Source organism: Podarcis melisellensis (assembly GCF_964234715.1).
Source record: "Podarcis melisellensis genome assembly, chromosome: 1".
NCBI classification, from domain to species: Eukaryota; Metazoa; Chordata; class Lepidosauria; order Squamata; family Lacertidae; genus Podarcis; species Podarcis melisellensis.
In genome coordinates, this window is record NC_138528.1 from 16,441,158 (window position 1) to 16,460,810 (window position 19,653).

At 44.3% G+C, this 19,653-nt stretch overlaps 1 protein-coding gene and 2 long non-coding RNA genes across 3 annotated transcripts in view; 2 read left to right on the forward strand and 1 right to left on the reverse strand.

Moving 5' to 3' along the window:
* BEGAIN (brain enriched guanylate kinase associated) overlaps positions 1–19,653 on the forward strand; it is a 178,970-nt gene that overhangs the window by 40,658 nt on the left and 118,659 nt on the right. The window lies entirely within an intron of this gene.
* Positions 2,245–2,836, reverse strand: LOC309367288. The gene is made up of 2 exons (XR_014166986.1): positions 2,684–2,836; positions 2,245–2,513 (listed from the first exon to the last, which is right to left on the reverse strand). It is a non-coding gene; the product is annotated as an uncharacterized lncRNA (long non-coding RNA).
* On the forward strand, positions 2,846–4,609 carry LOC309367280. Its single transcript, XR_014166975.1, has 2 exons — positions 2,846–3,018; positions 4,429–4,609. It is a non-coding gene; the product is annotated as an uncharacterized lncRNA (long non-coding RNA).

The following is a 19,653-nucleotide window of genomic DNA, read 5'->3' on the forward strand; positions in this document are numbered from 1 at the left end:
CTCCAACACGAGCACAACCTGGAGTTATCACATCTGGGTTGCGTGGTGCACCTCTAATATATTGTTTTATATATTTTCATTTATAACACTCTTCATAATCAGGAGGTCCATTTCCACTCGAGGAAGTCTGAGATGAGCAATGAGCCGGGGCTGCACTCGGTGTAGAGGCCAGCAAGGAGACCCAACAGTGCCTTCATATTCAGGATGCTCTGGCCATGCCACCGCCCATCCACCAGCAGTTACCCCAGCCTCCCCAGCTGGGGCAGCCAGCCAAGCCCATCAGGCAGGAGGGAGAGGCTACCACAAAGATGCTGAGGAAACCTCAGCAAGATCCTGTTGGCCTGGATGAGCTTTCAGTACTCAGGCCACCGTACAAGGAAGGCATGTGTGCTGGTTCCAGGGGGGGTACCGTGCGGCGTGGTCTGAGTCCAGTCCTGGGTCAAGGGTCTGGAGGCTGTCCATCAAGGGCGAAGCGGGGTCCAAGGCAAGGAGCCGGGCGTGATCATGAACTCCAGACGAGCAGGTCAGGGTGCTGGCAGGAACAGATTTCCAACGATGTTGCTCCCGCAACCTGGGACTGGGCTGACTGGCCTTTATCTCCTCTGAGGCCTGGGGCAGTCCCAGGCCACAGGTGATTCGCCTCCCCTGGCCTTAAGGCAAGCACTCCTCCTGAGAGAACTTAGTTCCCTCCGCCTCTCTGCCCTGAGCCTCTGCAGCTCAGGAGAGGCTGGAGAGTTACTGGACCCAGAGGCAACCTCACCTTCCCCTGACAGGGCTGGGAGAGGAGCACCTGCAGGCAATGGGTCCTCCATCACCTCCGGGGCCAGAGCAGATTCAGCTCCTGAGGATCCAGCACAGGTGGGGGCTCTTTAGATTCAAGCCCCTGCCCCTGCTCAGCCGGCCCTGGAGGCGAGGACTCCTGTGCAGGCTGGGATTCCTCCGATTCAGCCTCTGAATCAGATTCCCAGGCCATCACAGCATGAAGCTAAGGGTGTTGGCAGGTGGAAGCATCCTGAACATGGAGGTGTTGGTTGGCCTCATACTGAGTGCAGCCATGACTCGCCACTCCAGAGGGACAGGTTCATCTTGGACTTCCTTCGGTAGAAATGGACCTCCTAATTATCAAGAGTGACATCAGTGAGTTCCTCACGAACGGTGCCTGGGCATGCTACTCAGAGTCAACATCCACCTTACCACTGGTGGTGGGCCCGAGAGCCCCACAATCCTCCATATTGATGGGATAGCTCAGTTGGTAGAGCATGAGACTCTTAATCTCAGGGTCGCGGGTTTGAGCAACATGTTGGTGGAAAGATTCCTGCATTGCAGAAGATTGGACTCGATTAGTGGTCCCCAACTGATGGTCCTCAGACCCCAGGGGGTCCACATAACCCACCCAAGGGGACTGTGACACCATTCACATAACAAAAAACTACCATAGAGATAACAACATTTTCAAAACTAAGGGGTCCATGGATTGGCTTTTGAAAAACAGGGGGTCCGCAGTGCTAGCTAATCAGAAACCACAGAACTAGATATGATTCTTGTGGTACCTTTCAACGATATGATTCTATGATCTCACTAACCCTGCCACAATCTTCCAAACCCTCTCTACTACTCCCTCTCAACGCTATCACCTCCGCCTAACACTTATTTTAATTTACCTGATATACTTACCTACACATTTAACATAATACATGCTGTCACATACTAGTTTACTGTAATTACGCTGATATTTGCACAATATCATTTACATATACATCACAACATCACAACCACCTGTGTGAATCACATCATTCTCCTGTAGCTCAGGAGGTTTGCCAACATGGTGGCCTTCAGAAACTGCAGAACTAAAATTCCAATCAGCTCAACCAGAGATTGTGGGAGCCATAGTTCAACAACAACTTCTGGAGGACTCCACATTGACTGTCCCTCCTATATCTCAGCTACCTACAAAATCATCACAAGTAAAAATTGAGATAATTTCCTCTCGTCATGAGAGAGTTTCAGCGACATTTATACAGATTCCCAGCTTTAAAAGGAAAACAGAGAGAGTGCATGCTGATGTGAGTGGGTTGTTAAGGGTTCATTAACAGGGCTTCATTTAAACTCTACCTCAGTTTTCTACAGCGTTCCCACTGTAGAAAACTGAAAGATAGATGATGGACCATGAACTCCAAGACAGATCTTTGTAAAGATGTGGAGACGGGAGAAGCCAGATAGGAACACTAAATAGTAGAGCTCTGATTCTTTGGTTTCAATGTTGAGGTTTACTGTAGCAGTTTTACAGCACATTCATAAACCTGTCTACTCAGAAGTAAGTCCCATGGATACTGAGATTCATCTCTTTTCCAGTCTTCAACATTCACCCTTGTTTCACTTGGCTTCTACTTTCCTTCCTTCTCCTTCCTGGATTAGTTGCAAGAGTGATCCCACTGAATCTGGGGTCCTGCACTGAATGATTTGATTTTGCAAAAACTACGTAGCCAATCAGATGTTGTTATGCCATGATGTTGCTGTGGGAAAGTGAAGGCAATTCAGAGAATAAGATGAACGAACAGTGCAAATGAATGAGCAAGTAGCAAATAGTCTAAAAAGCGAGCAAAGTTCGCAAAAGTCCAAACAACATCATCCTAGGTATGTCTATTCAGGAAACTCTAGTAATGTTGAATTTAGTAGGACTCACTCCCAGAGAAATGCGCTCAGGGATGGATTCAGCCTGAGTCATATGGGCTTGGTTCTTCTAAAGAAGCAAAATGTCTGATCTCAGCACTCGCCCAGTGAAAGGGGCAGGGTTCTATTGTCTGCTTCCATGGCAGCCAGAACAACTGCTGGGTCAGAATTCTTCTTCACATCAAACCTTCTCAGCAAGAAGCAGTGCTTCAATACTGTGATGTAATCCTGTATATCATATTCTCTTTGCTGGAGAGTGGGTCAGGAGAATGATTATATGCCATCAAAGATTGGTACAGGTAGAAGAACTGTGCAGCACCACAGAGAGGAAGCCTTGATATTTTCTTTGTCAGTACCACATTTTCTTATTCCTTACCGTCTTGGGTATTTTAGTTATTCATAACTATTTCTTTTTTTAAAAAAGCTTTACATTTTAAATCTGGTTTATGACACAAACTCAGGGGGAATGATGAGCCCCTTGCCATACAAAAATTTTACTTTGTTTTAGTTTAGGATGGACTGAATTCACCAAGTTGGTGCCCTCGATAGGTAGTTTTGGACTCTCAGCTCCCATCAGCCAGTGGCAGCATAACCAGTGGTCAGGGATGATGTCCACAAGTTCTAATGTCACAGGAGAGGGAGAGAAACTTTTCTCTATCTGCTTTCTCCATGCCATGCATAATTATAAAGAGTCACAAGCACTGCAAGCTTTCACCATAGGGGAACCATGACACCCTGTTGATCATGTTGGCTGTGGTTTTCTGACCCTTTTCCAACTCTGCAATATCCTTTTTGAGGCGAGGTCACCAGAGCTGTAGACAATATCCCAAATGCAGTCCCACCATAGATTATGATATTAGCAGTTTCCGTTTCAATTCCTTTCCTAATGATGGATTTTGCCTTTTTTCACAACTGCCACACACTGGGTCAACATCTTCGTCAAGTTATCCTTGTGACCCCAAGTTCTCATTCCTGGTCCATCACTCAAAAAATTTTCCTTCCAGTAGCACCTTAAAGACCAACTAAGTTAGTTCTTGGTATGAGCTTTCGTGTGCATGCACACTTCTTCAGATACATTTTCGTGTGCATGCACACGAAAGCTCATACCAAGAACTAACTTAGTTGGTCTTTAAGGTGCTACTGGAAGGAATTTTTTTTTGTTTTGACTATGGCAGACCAACACGGCTACCTATCTGTAACTGGTCCATCACTGTCAGTTCAGGCCCTATGAGTATATATGGGGAATTAAACATTTTTTGCTTCACTTTACGTTTGTTGGAGTGTAACTCCATCTGGAGGGCATCAGGTTGGCAAAGGCTGGTTTAGGCTGTAGATTTCTTGGAGTTGGGACTTACCTTTGCTTATTATGGGTTGTATTCAACATAACACTAAGGCTACAGTGCTGTCAGCACAAGGATTTCTCCTTGCACAATGGAACATTCTCCTCAGCTTTCCCTGTATGCCCCCTAAATCCATTCTGGGGGTTCCCCCCAACCCTCTGGAGCAGATGTGGGAATGGTGTGGGGGCACATGGTGGGAGGAGAGGGGGAGAAGTCTTGTTTTCCTAACACTAATCCTTGTGTGCACACAACTATTTCATTGACCGATGTCCTATGTTACAAACAACAATATCAAGTTCTGTGTGCACTGGTGGTACAGTAGAAAGAATAACATTGACTTAAATGAAGCTTGACATTTTATGCTGCATCAGTTTATTTTTTAAAGTGCTTCCTTCCATTTTCCTTTGCATTAACACAGGGCTCATCCAAACTTACCTCTGTTCCGTGTTTCCAAGCGGTTTCTCCATCACTACCACCACCACCATTACTACAGCGCATTCCCCAGGAAAACCTGTGTTTGTTTGTTTTTCAAAAAGAAAAATATTCATTTTATAACACAAATAAACAACACAAACAGAAAAACAAACAATACAAACAAATTCTTGTCTTGTCCTTATTTTTTCTAAACATTGTTAGGTGGGCTTCCCCAAATCTCCCCATCTGATTTTCATTTTACCTCATCTTTAGCAGTTACATATATCATGATTTCTAACCATTTTTTTCATCACGCTTACTTTAACCATAAAAATCTTCACATTTTATTACTTACAGATAATACTTTTTTAAAATACACTATCTTCTACTTCCAACCCTACAGCCTATATCCACTTCCAAAGCTATTCCAAGATTTAAATATTAACATATTTTTTTCAAATATTCTTTAAACTTCTTCCAGTCTTCTTCCACGGCCTCATCTCTCTGGTCTTGGAGTCTCCCAGTCAGTTCGGCAAGTTCCATATAGTCCATCATCTTCATCTGCCATTCTTCAGAAAACCTGTGTTTTACCACTGAATCAGAGCAAACAGCAACAGGTTTTCCATGGAGAAAGCACTGGAGACAAAGAAAACCCATTCGGACACACAGTTTAAAGCGTGGACCTGTATCTGGAAAGCGCTGCACAAAAGGAAGTCTAGATGAGCCTAGCGACTAGGAGATTCCAAGTAAGGAGAAATTGTCCAAGGCCAAGGTCATAGGTTAGGGTAAAGAATGGTAGGAATCCAAAACACGTTGGGGGAACCAGGGCTAGGATATGCCATTCTTCTCCCTGCTTCTGGTGGATTTCTGCTGCCAGTCCAAATGATGGATAAAAATCTAAAGGTGCTGTATAGATAATAGAGATGGGTGGGATGATCTATTCGAGTCAAAATATCTGAGGCTCTTGGGCATGACTTTCATCATGAAGGAACTGAACTAGACTAATTAAATTTCACATTGGTGCTACACTCAAGAGGACAACTATTGTCTGATCACTTTCCTGGGATATTTGTACCCCAGTAGTTAAAGCTACCAGATTAATAAGGCAAAACAGGAGGTGAAATTGCCACAATGGCAAATACATTCCGTATTTCAAACAAGTGACAATTACTTCCTAGCTTAACCATTCAGCGCTCTGAAAAATATTATTTAAGGAGCAGAGTCAATAAGGTTGAAGCCAGAACTTCATTACACCCAAGGGGAGATTCTGGAATGTAGAGGAAAGTTTATCCAGAAAAAGCAGGGCAAAACTGCAGGAAAATAAAAGATATATTGCAAATCATTCTAGATTCACAATGTGATGATTTATCTTTAGACATTTAAAAAACCAGGAAGGGATTTTTGAAGTTACAAGGTGTTAGAATATCACCAATGCATGCTGGAATCAAAGTTCATTTCTTGTGTTTGGTATCTATTGTAGCAGTTGCCCAGGTATGCAAGACTGAAGTCAGTCCAGTAGTCCTTGGTACATACTTCATGCAAAACAGGATTGTTTGCTATTAAGAGTCAGATGATACTATGGGCTTGTTGTATGGTAGAGAGTCAATCAGAAGTATTCCATTTGTCATTCTAAAATAGACACAGAAGTGACTCATCATTGTGTGAAGAATAGGAAGGACAATAGTTTCTCAGCAGAGGTTGAGTAGCACTTATTCGGGAGTGTGTAAAAGCCAGTGTCTTGCCTAAGAATACTTACTGGTAAATAGATTTGTGCATATATATGATGCAAACAGGCTTCAATGGTAAACTTGGGCTCTTGCTGACTCTGCTGCATGAAATAGGATTTTATGATACATTTCTGTTGTTTTATTGGCCCATTTATTGTGGATTGCTTTTATGTACACCACTCAGGCAGGGGTGTCTGGTGTCTGTTGGGATGCGTGGGGCAGAAAGTAGGGAGCCCAAATAGTGAGTGGAGCCAGCAAATGATGGATGGAGCCAACCTGTTCTAAATCTGTTCCCATCCTCCTCCCTGGTGAGTTCTATCAAGGGGCAACATTGAGACAAAGGAGGAGGAAGCAGACACGCAGGGCAGTTCCTTGGATTGATTGAAATTAGAAGGTTGGCAGGTCAGGGGCTGGCAGGAGACAGACTGAGGTTGGTGTGGCACAGCCTCATTTGCCCTAATGAACTAGCCTCCATTGTACTTAGAAATTTGAATAATTAAGTGGTATAAAAATGTCTTAAATAAAATGAAAAAATAATACTCTGTCCAGAGACCAATGGTATACAGGCTTTATTCAATATATCAGACAATGTACAGCATAAGAGTAAGGTCATTTATTGCACAGATAAAAATATTATATTTGTGGATATCATGGGATGTATTCACACAACTTTTACTCAGAGTAAACCCATGGAAATGAACAGACCCTAGTTAGCCATGGCCATTAATTTAAATGAGTCTACTCCAAGTGAAAGTTATTTGAATACAAATGCAAAAAAATATTTTTGTTCACAGGGGTACAGGCATACTTATAGAAAAATGAAGTTAATGGATTACTGTTACATTTTGCATGATTTTCCACCAACAGAAGTTATTTTGCAATCTACCACCAAAGCTGTTTTGTATCTCTTGGTTTATTTCTTAAAATAAAACATGCACACAGCTGTCCATATTAGATTGGAATGCTAGCTTCAGTATTGACCACATGATATATATTTAAGTTCTATCAGCCCTTGGAGCTTGAATCAAATACGAGACTTCATAAATGTTTATAGCACACTTGAATCTGAAACTCAAGTTGTTATTTTCTTCCGTCTTTGATATCTCTTTCCTACCAATAACTGAATCGTTGGCTTCATCCTTTCCCAACCTGGTGTCCTTCAGGTACTTTGAACTACAACTTCCACCAGCCCCAGCCAACATGGATCCAATGACCAAGGCTGATGGGAGCTGGAATCCAAAAGATATACCTCTGGTAATTAAGCAGATTTTGCACCAGAGTCTCGTCTTGGTTCTGCCAGAAATCATAGGGTTTTTTCCCCTAGCTCCATCAACAACCTTGGTACCTCCCAGGTGCTATAATTTTTCATGTCAAGGGTTGGCAACCCTACCTGTGGATTGTTCAAGCCCTTCTCTGAAGTAGGACATTCATTATGGTTCAATGTCTGCACTCAGTTTGGCAACCTTCCTAGAAATTCCCAGTCTTGAAACACTTTTAAACCAATAGCAGACTCTGATAAGTCTTGAGTTTGGTCCAAAATGCATATTTGGAAGGCTAAACCCCCAAATCTACCAAGGTTGGCTTTCAGGCTGGGAACCTGCAGTGGTGCTGCCAACAGCTGCAGAGCAGGCTAGTTTGCAGTAGTTCAGTACCCTGGACAGATCCCTGTAGAACACACAAGGCATTCCTAGCAATAGCTGTTGCTCCAGCAATTCCCTGGAAGCCACTGTGAACTCAAACAGTCCTGCAGCCAAGGGATTGCCCCCCCCCTCACTCTGATGGAAGCCAACCCCAAGATGTCTATGACAAAAGCATCTCTCACTAAATATAAACAAACTGAAAAAGAATATGAATTGAAAGTGGAAACAATAGATGTATACCTTTCCCTGTTTGTTTTGTAACACTAAAAACACTTCAATAAAAACATTTTTTTTTTAAAAAAAAAAAGTCATGCACTGTTTCTGGGTGGCATCTTCAGGGAAAGTAGATACTGACAGTGCTAGCTTTTGGAGCTCCCCTCTTGTAGAAATCTCCCATACAATTGGTGTTTGCAAGGTTCTCTGAAGGTGTGGCTTCTGCCCCCAGCCTTCTCAATCGTGATACTTCTCCGAGTTCCACATTTGTAGGAAATCGATATTTTATTTTGGTAGCCCACATACTTTGAAACTCCCTGTCTTTTGACATCAGACAGCTCCTTGTACTCTTTTCAGCACCAGCTACAAACATTTTTCTTCCAGCAAACCTACCTAGATATGTATAATATTGGCATGTGTTTTAATCAGGTTTTTAGCTTAGAGTTTTAATTAGGTTTTCTTCCGGCAAGCCTACCTAGATATGTAATAATAATAATAATAATAATAATAATAATAATAATAATAATAATAATTTATTATTTGTACCCCGCCCATCTGGCTGGGTTTCCCCAGCCACTCTGGGCGGCTTCCATAGAAACCAGAAAACACTAAAATATCATACATTAAAAACTTCCCTGAACAGGGCTGCCTTAAGATGTCTTCTGAATGTCAGGTAGTTGTTTATCGTTTTGACATCTGATGGGAGGGCGTTCCACAGGGCGGGCGCCACTACCGAAAAGGCCCTCTGTCTGGTTCCCTATAATCTCACTTCTCGCAATGAGGGAACTGCCAGAAGGCCCTCGGCGGTGGACCTCAGTGTCCGGGCAGAACGATGGGGGTGGAGATGCTCCTTCAGTTATATTGGGCCGAGGCCGTTTAGCTCCTTCAGTTATATTGGGCCGAGGCCGTTTAGGGCTTTAAAGGTCAACACCAACACTTTGAATTGTGCTCGGAAACGTACTGGGAGCCAATGTAGGTCTTTCAAGACTGGTGTTATGTGGTCTCGGCGGCTGCCCCCAGTCACCAGTCTAGCTGCCGCATTCTGGATTAGCTGTAGTTTCCGAGTCACCTTCAAAGGTAGCCCCACGTAGAGCGCATTGCAGTAGTCCAAGCGGGAGATAACTAGAGCCTGCACCACTCTGGCGAGACAGTCCGCGGGCAGGTAGGGTCTCAGCCTGCGTACCAGGTGGAGTTGGTAGACAGCTGCCCTGGATACAGAATTGACTTGTGCCTCCATGGACAGCTGTGAGTCCAAAATGACTCCCAGGCTACGCACCTGGTCCTTCAGGGGCACAGTTACCCTATTCAGGACCAGGGAGTCCTCCACACCAGCCCGCCCCCTGTCCCCCAAAAACAGTACTTCTGTCTTCTCAGGATTCAGCTTCAATCCATTAGCCACCATCCATCCTCCAACCGTAGAATATTGGCATGTGTTTTAATCAGGTTTTTAATTATTTTTAATGTTTAAAATCAGTTTTTTACAATTGTCTTTATTGATAATTTCATCATTTCACTTACTTGTAAACAGCTTTGAGTTTTTTAAAAAGCAAACCACGAGATATATAAACGTTATGAAATTGGTAAAAGAAAAAAATGTTTTTATTTGATGCATTTAAAATGCATGTTTGTTATGTTTTGAAGCCAATAACTGTGTTGTGAAATTCAGAGAGAAGAAAAATCAGCACATTAGTTCAGGAGGCAGGGATCAGGTCAGCTCATACTGGAATTAAAAAAAAAAAAAAAAGCAAAATTCTTTAAGCAAGTGACATCACAGGGGTCTGCTGAGCTCCCTCATTTTGAAAACTGGGATTCTTCTCATTTTCATTTGCTTTTGTCCAATGGTGTTAGAGGAGAAAGAACGAATGAAATCAGCAGTGTGTGGGCGAAACTCAGAAACTGGTGTAAGAAGATTCTATGAACAGACACAGAGGCATGTACATCTCTGTGCAGCAATTCTGCTTGTTGGTGGAAGAAGTGTGCAGACCTTCTGTGTCACACCTGATCCTTTTGAACTGCAGCCCTAACGATAATATTGGTGGGGAGAGAATTGGGAAATCCTCAGAAATTAGCCACGAGTACAGGGGAAACTGCTTGTTGAAATGCCCGTGTGCTGTTTTCCTCCCCAGCTGCCAGAATACCTGCTGACGCAGACTGTGCCTAATTATTAGAGACTTGCCAGGCTGCAGAGTTGTGTTCACAAGACTGAGTGTGCATTCTCGGAGCTTGGGAGTGAGGCTAAACTAATCACAAACTTGTTCTTTTTTAAAAAGGATCTGCATTTATGTAGGTTGGCTGTATATGTTTGCATTGATGATGCTTTATAATAAATAAATAAATAACACACACACACACACACACACCACTAATTACAGCTGACTCGAAAGCGTACAGCCCCAAACCGTGTCTACAAACAAGTGCAACAAAACCCAAAAACATAGTCCTTTGAGTGCAATGAAAGTACAGTCTGAGGCATACATTATGTTTCACTCTAACAAGGCCCTTAACTGCTGAAGCGAGAAGGCAGCTGGGTTTTTCCTGCCTTGTACCCTATACATATTTATTCCTGGAAATGTTCTTGCTCACTTTGATCTGCAACAACGCTTTAGATAGCTGCATTAAAATCAAGCCTGTCCACCCAAGTGAGTATGGCCCACAAAGGAATGGATGAACATCCTATTCTTTGATGCCTGCCTGGGACTTAAAATATGGAAAGGGGGGGGGGAGAGAAGCTTCTCAAGCATCTATTGAACCATGCCTGTTCCACCCTCCAAAACCCAGCCCAAAGTATAACAAATGCAAGAACTTCTAGGCCTCTAAATATTTAATGTTCAGATCTGCAATAACAGACCAGTTTTAAGAAGCAGAATGCAGCCATACAGATGGATAATTCAGAGGTACAGACACTTTGCTTTCCTAGCCAAGTCAGACAAGGCATTTACAATAAATAAAAACCAGCTGCAATTTAATTACCTAGTGCTCCTACAAAACAAAGCTGGATGAAGCTGCATTTTTTTGGGGGGGGGGAGATGGTCAGCCTCTAAGGGCTTCAGCATTACATTATGCATTGGCACAGAAGGCTGGCACTGTTAACTAGTGTAATATTTAATTCTTGGTTTAGCCATCATGGGCAAAGTTCTGTTATGGTGCCAAGTGATGGGAGTTAGGGGGGGGGGGGTTCGTGGATGGAATCTGCAGCACAGCCTGATCTGCTCTTGTACTTCTAACAGCCTCTCAATTTGCAGAAGTCAGCAAGTGAAAACCCCTCACAGCCAGAAGCTAAATATTATCACTTGCTTACATCTGGGAACCTTTGGCTTGAAGGGGAGAGTACAAATTCAATAGATAATACTAGAAATATTGAATGTGTAGCTGTGTCTCATGATAGAATCACAGAGTTAGGGAGACCAAAAGACGAGCTTCAGCAAGTCCTTCCAGCAGGCAAAACCATCTGCCTTAACCCACCCCCACTTAGACTTACAGTGCACCAGTTTCTAGACTATGTCCCAGGACCTCTTCCGAGTCAGCCTGCTCCTGTGTGAAGTTTTACAAAGGCACATTTAGGGCAGTGTAACAGGCTCCCCCTCACAGGGTGCTGAGCCGAGGGGGCACCTTCCAATACAATACAATACAATACAATACAATACAATACAATACAATACAATAATCTTTATTGTCATTGTCCCATACAGAACAACGAAATTGAAAAATCTACATAAGACATTCAAAAACCAACAAGCCTGCTTTCCCAACCTGGTTAGCCCCCTAAAAACTCTGATACCCCATTTTAAAATACAATATAGACTCCTTAGGTAAAGGTAAAGGGACCCCTGACCATTAGGTCCAGTCGTGACCAACTCTGGGGTTGCGGTGCTCATCTTGCTTTATTGGCCAAGGGAGCCGGCGTACAGCTTCTGGGTCATGTGGCCAGCATGACTAAGCCGCTTCTGGTGAACCAGAGCAGCGCACGGAAACACCGTTTACCTTCCTACCAGAGCGGTAACTATTTATCTACTTGCACTTTGACATGCTTTCGAACTGCTATGTTGGCTGGAGCAGGGACCAAGCAACAGGAGCTCACCCCGTCATGGGGATTCGAACCGTCAACCTTCTGATTGGCAAGCCCATGAGGCTCAGTGGTTTACACCACAGCACCACCCGCGTCCCTAGAGACTCCTTACACTGCATTTAAAACCAAAATCACATTTGGATAAAAACTGTTTCTCATGCGGCTAGTCCTAGTCTTTATGACCCTGTACCTTCTTCCAGAAGGCAGAAGCTGAAAGAGATCATGCACTATCCTGTGCTATCTCTGCAGCTTTCGTATGGCACCTGGAAGCATAGATTTGATCCAAGGTGGGAAGAGTGCACCCTATTATTCTCTCCATAGTCTTTACAACCCTGGACAGCATTGTTTTTTCCCTGGCCGTGCAGCTCCCAAACCACACACAGAGACCATAAGTCTGCCTCCTTCTCAAGGCCTAGTAAGCGCTTGCTTTGGGAAGGCAGCCTCCCGCCTCTTCCCAAAACTTAGTTAATGCTTGCCCAGATTTGGGAAGAAGGGGGGGCTCTAGGCCACTGCCAGAGCCCTTACACCTCCTTCCCAAAGCCCAGCACCTCCTTTAGCCGGCTTTGGGAAGGTGGCATGAGGGTGGGCAGCATCAAATTTGGTCTCCCACAAGGTGCCATATTGCCCTGGGTTTTAACGCAATCCCAAATGACCATTTCTCTCTCCCCCCCCCCACTTGCTATGCAGATTGTTTTGCTCCTTGGGCAACTGAACATTCGGAGCCACTAGACCAGCTCAGCCAATTGGTGTCAGAGGTTTTTACTGCCAAATGTCTCGCACAAGGAGGATGGATGTAAGAATCATTAACCTTTGCACAAGTATAATGTAGATCAGAACGATAACATTAGGCACCGGCAGGAAATACTAAACCAATGTAAGTGCCAGTTGGTGACAGCTGCCACTGAAGCGAGCAAGGGCCAGCTATTTGGAAAGTCACCTTAGCTGGTAAAGCAAGTGTGCGCTTCGAGACTCACTCTCTCTTCGTAGAGAGTTGTCTTGTGTTGTGGGAAGGCTTTCAATGGCAGTAAACCTCTGAATGCCAAGTGCTGGGAATCACAAGTTCAGAAGGTGCAACAGCACTCAGGTCTTGCTTGTGGGCTTCTGGTCGGTCACTGTGAGAGCAGGATGCTTTTTATGTTCTTGAGAAGTCACTGCATTGCAATGCAGGCAGCAGCAGGTTTAGAGTTTCTGGGGCAGGGGTGAGGAACCTGTGACCCTCCAGATGTTGTTGGACTCCAGCTCCCATCAACACATCAAGCCTGGCCAAGAATGATGTTTGTTGCAGTCTAGCTGCACCTGGGAGGCCCCCAGATTGCCCAGTCCTAACCTAGGGCTTTTGAGCTTGACATGGCCTCCAAAGCTCCAATGAATCCTTGCTTATCCCCTGAAGCCAAGCTACCCTGAGGGCAGCTAAATTAGTGGAGAGGCCACAATTAAATCAGGACTTCACCTAATTAAGTGAGGACTGGCTCCTCATTGAGTGGGGAAGTCATAAAATATCCTCTGGTGAGTCCACTTCTATGTCAGTTACTTCTGGTAAACTTACCTGCTGGTGGCAGTTTCCGCAATGCTCCCATAGGCACCAAATGGTGGCCATTTTTAATTTCCCACAATGCCTCTAAGAGTGCTGTGTGCTGGAACCAGACCTGAATTGCATCATCTAAGTATACCAATGCCTTGAAGTATCTGAGTGACTCAGCAATACTCCAGTGAAATGTGTGTGAGAGAGAGATGGGGTGGAATATCCTAGAACCAGAAATAACCCACCACAACATTTTCTTTGTTTGGTACTGTCCACATGCCCCCCCTTATATCTATTGTTTTATTTTTGTCAGCAGCCCAAGTGAAGAAATACAGCCTCGGAACAGTCTTCTGTTTCCCTCCAATAAATATCACTTTTATTACCGTAGGTTTCTGCTGCCTCTGATAGCTTGTTAAGTTAAACCCCACTCCATGCTCAACTTCAGAGACCTGAGCTGCAATCCATAAGCCATTCTGTGTGCATGTGAGCCCTGCTCATTGCAGCAGGCCATGTTACCATCAAAGTGCTTTGAAGACTAACAAGTGAAGCCAATTACGTTTTCTCCAGACCAGAATTTGAAAGCGTTTCCCTTAGCTGTCAAAACACAAAGTGAAAGTTTATCTCACACACGTATCTCGTTGCCTTTGAAATTAGGTTTTTTCTTTTCTTTTTCTTTTCTGCTTTCCACCTCAAGTGGGTAAGTTTGAAAGACCGGTTTGGTGCAACCCCAGAACCACCTTACTGGGAAACAAGCCTTGTTGAACCCAGTGGGAATGGCTTCTAGGTAGACAGGCATAGCACTGAATAGCATATCACTTTTTTCTTTTTTGCATTTCTGAAGTCCATAATTTCATTTCCATCATTGGCTAGAATATACAAAACTAACTCAATGTCGGCTTTCTTCTACTTTCTGTCATATATTGTTACTATTTTTTATTTTTTTAAAAGCACATTCCAGACTTAAAAGAAGTCTTCTTAGGTTCATTTTTGAAATTGAAATTCTCTAGGCCTCTTTAAATTTTCTCAGGAGGCAATTTCATGCCACAGCATGTATAAGCACACAGGCTCAGCCTCTGGCACCTATAGCTGTTTTTATGGCATATGAATGGGGGGTGCTCTCCCGGTGCTGTTGGACTCTGGTTCCCATCAGCCCCAGTCAGTATGGCCAGTAGTCAAGGATGAGGGACGTTGTAGTCCAACAATACCTGAAGGATACCGTGTGGGTGAACCCTGGATGATGTGTAGATAGTTTGAGTTATACAGCTCCTGGGAAGTTAGGAGAAAGGGGAGGTATGAATGTTCTCCATGAATCTTTGGTATTTGCAGGCCAGGGACATATTTATCAACTTCTTGTTAGCAGCTTTATTATTATTATTTACAAGATCCACAAACATCTCCACATGACTCGTATTGCTTCCATCAATCTAGCCACTCTAAGACTTTTTGTACCTGACAAGTTATCGCTTAGACAAGGCATAGGCAAACTCAGTCCTCCAGAAGTTTTGGAACTACAACTCCCATGATCCCTAGCTAACAGGACCAGTGATCAGGGATGATGGGAACTGTAGTCCCAAAACATCTGGAGGGCCAAGTTTGCCTATGCCTGGCTTAGACTGAGCCACCTGCTGTATCAGGGCAACCTGTTTTGCCAACATTAAATGGGACTTTGCTACTTGCCTTCGTGGAGCAGGAGAATGCAAAGGTTAAAGACAATACCAGTAATAGGAAACAGAGCCTCCCTGGGCGATTGCCACTTACTGCTCAAGCAGCTTTATTTCGTCAGCACAACTACTTTATTTGTATGCAGCCTTTTGCCTAAAAAGTGACTTACGGCAACGAGAATCGTAGAATTGTAGAGTTGTAAGGGACCTTGAGGATCATCTAGTTCAACATGCTGCAAAGCAGGAAATGCGTGTCTGGAATTGAACCTATGGCCTTGGCGTTATCAGCACCACACTCCAACCAACTGAGCTAACTGCCTTGGATGGAATATATCATACCTGTAAAAACTAACACTTGCAAGAATCATTTCATAATAATGGCAATAGCGAAAAAGCAACATATGGTAAATACAACAGCATGCAAAAAAAATAAAATAAATACTCAGTGTTATAAACGTAGCAACATTACACCTCTTGGCACCAGTAAAAAGAACAAGTCTGAACAGTTTCATTTTGTTCCAGCCAAGTTACAGTGAACCAGGCAGAGGGCCTTCTCACTAGTGGCACCCGCCCTGTGGGACGCCCTCCCACCAGATGTCAAAGAGAAAAATAACTACCAAGCTTTTAGAAGAAATCTGAAGGAAGCCCTGTTTAGGGAAGCTTTTAATGTTTAATAGGTTATTGTATTTTAGTGTTTTGTTGCAAGCCACCCAGAATGGCTGGGGAAACCCAGCCAGATGGGCGGGGTATAAATAATATATTATTATTATTATTATTATTATTATTATTATTATTATTATTATTGGTTCAAACCCTACCTTGGACAAAACCAGTGCTTTTCTTATAGAAATAAAGGTGGTGGCACTCACTATGATGTTGTTATAGTAAATGCCACACTTTTAATCAGCGCTTTTATTGTAGGGGGGGAAGGGTGCAGGAACTGCATACCTTTGAGTACTCCCGGGGGGGGGGAGCAATGGGCAAAAGATTCCTGTACTGCACTGGGTTAGACTAGATGACCCTCATGGTCCCTTCCAACTCTATAATTAACCCCCAGTCTTTTATGTAGGACTCTTTAGCCGTATTAATTTTGCTGAGTCCCAAGTTGGCATAACCATATAGCATTCTAGGACAGGGGGGAAATATTCACAATTTCATTTAACATCATAGTGCTTAATCATCAAAACTTCTAAGTGTGCTACATAAAATATGCATTAAAATTACTGGGGGGGGGTGGGAATCAATGTTAAAAACAGGTTAGCCTGCTTTCCCCCCTCTGCCCCCCAAAATAAAACCAACAGTTTTAAAACATCCATTATAAAGTAAAATTGCAGACTAAAATACTCGTCAATTTTATGTATCTGGGTAGGCTTGCTTAAACAAGCAAACCAAAAGCTTTGAGCAGGTACAGTGAAGGTGAGTGCCTGATATCAATAGGCAGGGAGTTCCAAAGTCTAGCTGCCACTGCCCTGAAAGATTGATTTCTTACAGATGCCAAATGCATATTACGTGGCACTTGCAACAGAGCCAGTAACAATGTACAGACTCCAGGGAGCATCTTCTTCCTTGCGCCGCTCCCTTTCCAAGCCTGCTTTCTCTATTTACTGAAGCAGAGTGCCGCTTCACTCCTGCTAATTGGCTACGAGTGTATTGGCACAGCCCTACGTCCTTTTTTTCTCAAGTCTTGCCCATTCACACTCTCTCCCCACCCACCCTCCCTATCCTCTTTCCCTTTTTTTGAATTGTGCATCTTTGGGGGGGAAAGATGAGTACTTCCATTCTTAGAGCTTCCCAATTTGGAAACCGAAATTAGAGCGTATGCGTATAAAAATAATCTCTCGGGAAGAAAATAGCTCCGCAATTACTCGAAGCCTGCAAATTGTGCTGACAAGCCACAATTAAAAGGCCACTGCAAGGACGGGCAGCAAACTCAATTACTCACTTAACCCTATGGATAGGGGCTTACAGTCTCTTTTTCTGGGAGCAACCATTTCAATGCCCAGGGGGGTGAAATCTTTCCCAGCACTCCCATCATAGGCAACCTGGAGGGGGGGGGCTGCATGCTGGTAGTTGGCTGAGCCAAAGGCAAAAGTGGGGCAGAGCGACTGATATGGCCCCACCCTTTCTGAAGTAGGCTACATTCCAGCCGTACAAAAAACCCAGGGCTTCCTGCCTACAGAGACATGCCACTCTCCATTCAGGCAAGCAAGAAGCATGATCACAGTTCAAGGACATTTTACGGAGGAAAAAGCATCCAATGAAGGCATGGAGCAAGGCTATTGAGAAGGTGACTTATGGAGGGGGTTGTGGCGATCACACAGGGTCCCTGGACCTTTCACCGTCTATTGATCCCTGTGCCACCACTTTATTTCTCGCTGCCACCACCCAGGCCCTACCTGGTGCGATACTGAGTCCAGTCAGGGTTAAATTGGAACATAAACGTCTGTTTATTTATTGCAGTTTAACAAGCGTGTGGTTTCACAAACGGTATTGGTCAATTACAGTCATGGGGTGCCTATCCAGACCTATAACTTCCGCTACCTGCTCTCACTCACTAAACCACCTCTCAGATATTTACTTGTGATCCTAGCCCCTAACTGTTCCTGACTCAGCTTATTTCGCTACACTAACTCAACCTACCCACAGACTCTATCCCAATTCATTCCCACTTCAACCAACCACCCAACTCCCAACAAACTCCTCCTTCACCCCTCCAAGAGCTGGTTTTATGGTCCCTGTGACTCCACCCCCCTGGGTTCTGATTGGGTAACTTGTTTAACTATTTCACCTCATAGAATCATACAATCATAGAGTTGGAAGAGACCACAAGGGCCATCGAGTCCAACCCCCTGCCAAGCAGGAAACACCATCAGAGCACTCCTGACATATGGTTGTCAAGCCTCTGCTTAAAGACCTCCAAAGAAGGAGACTCCACCACACTCCTTGGCAGCAAATTCCACTGTCAAACAGCTCTTACTGTCAGGAAGTTCTTCCTAATGTTTAGGTGGAATCTTCTTTCTTGTAGTTTGGATCCATTGCTCTGTGTCCGCTTCTCTGGAGCAGCAGAAAACAACCTTTCTCCCTCCTCTATGTGACATCCTTTTATATATTTGAACATGGCTATCATATCACCCCTTAACCTCCTCTTCTCCAGGCTAAACATGCCCAGCTCCCTTAGCCGTTCCTCATAAGGCATCGTTTCCAGGCCTTTGACCATTTTGGTTGCCCTCCTCTGGACACGTTACAGTTTGTCAGGGTCCTTCTTGAACTGTGGTGCCCAGAACTGGACACAGTACTCCAGGTGAGGTCTGACCAGAGCAGAATACAGTGGCACTATTACTTCCCTTGATCTAGATGCTATACTCCTATTGATGCAGCCCAGAATTGCATTGGCTTTTTTAGCTGCCGCGTCACACTGTTGGCTCATGTCAAGTTTGTGGTCAACCAAGACTCCTAGATCCTTTTCACATGTACTGCTCTCAAGCCAGGTGTCACCCATCTTGTATTTGTACCTCTCATTTTTTTTTTTTGTTGCCCAAGTGCAATACTTTACACTTCTCCCTGTTAAAATTCATCTTGGTGGTTTTGGCCCAGTTCTCTAATCTGTCAAGGTCGTTTTGAAGTGTGATCCTGTCCTCTGGGGTGTTAGCCATCCCTCCCAGTTTGGTGTCATCTGCAAATTTGATCAGGATGCCCTTGAGACCATCATCCAAGTCGTTGATAAAGATGTTGAATAAGACCGGGCCCAAGACAGAACCCTGTGGCACCCCACTAGTCACTCTTCTCCAGGATGAAGAGGAACCATTGATGAGCACCCTTTTGGCTCGGTCAGTCAGCCAGTTACAAATCCACTGAGTGGTAGCATAGTCAAGACCGCATTTTACCAGCTTCAGCACTCTCATGTGTTAACATCACAGGAGTGTCATCTAAGTAGAGTCTGACCAAGATGGACCTGGAGAGTTGCATTTGTTCCCTAGGTTCTGCACCCTTGGTCTAATAGGATCTGCACAGGAACATCACATGGCAGGACAGAGTCTCAAAGGTGTGCTCTCCCAAGCCCACATTCCCAGCACGTTCACACTCCGGTCTCAGCGATGTCTACACTGGCTTAGTCATGTCCACAGAATGGAAGATGGCAGTATCCCCAAGGACGTGGTCTACAGGGAGAACGCCTTCATCTGCCCAGCTGCAAAAAACCATGTCTCTCCTGAATCGGTCTCTACAGCCACAGCAGGCGCTGTAACTCTCCAGCAGTATGACTTTACCCCAGAAGGAGCACTCTTCCGTTGTCTCCCAAGACAGACAGATGCCAACACAGGATCACAGGACGCTGCCTTATACAGAGTCAGGCTGTTGGTCCATCTAGCCCAGTATTGTCTACACTGTCTGGTAACAGCATC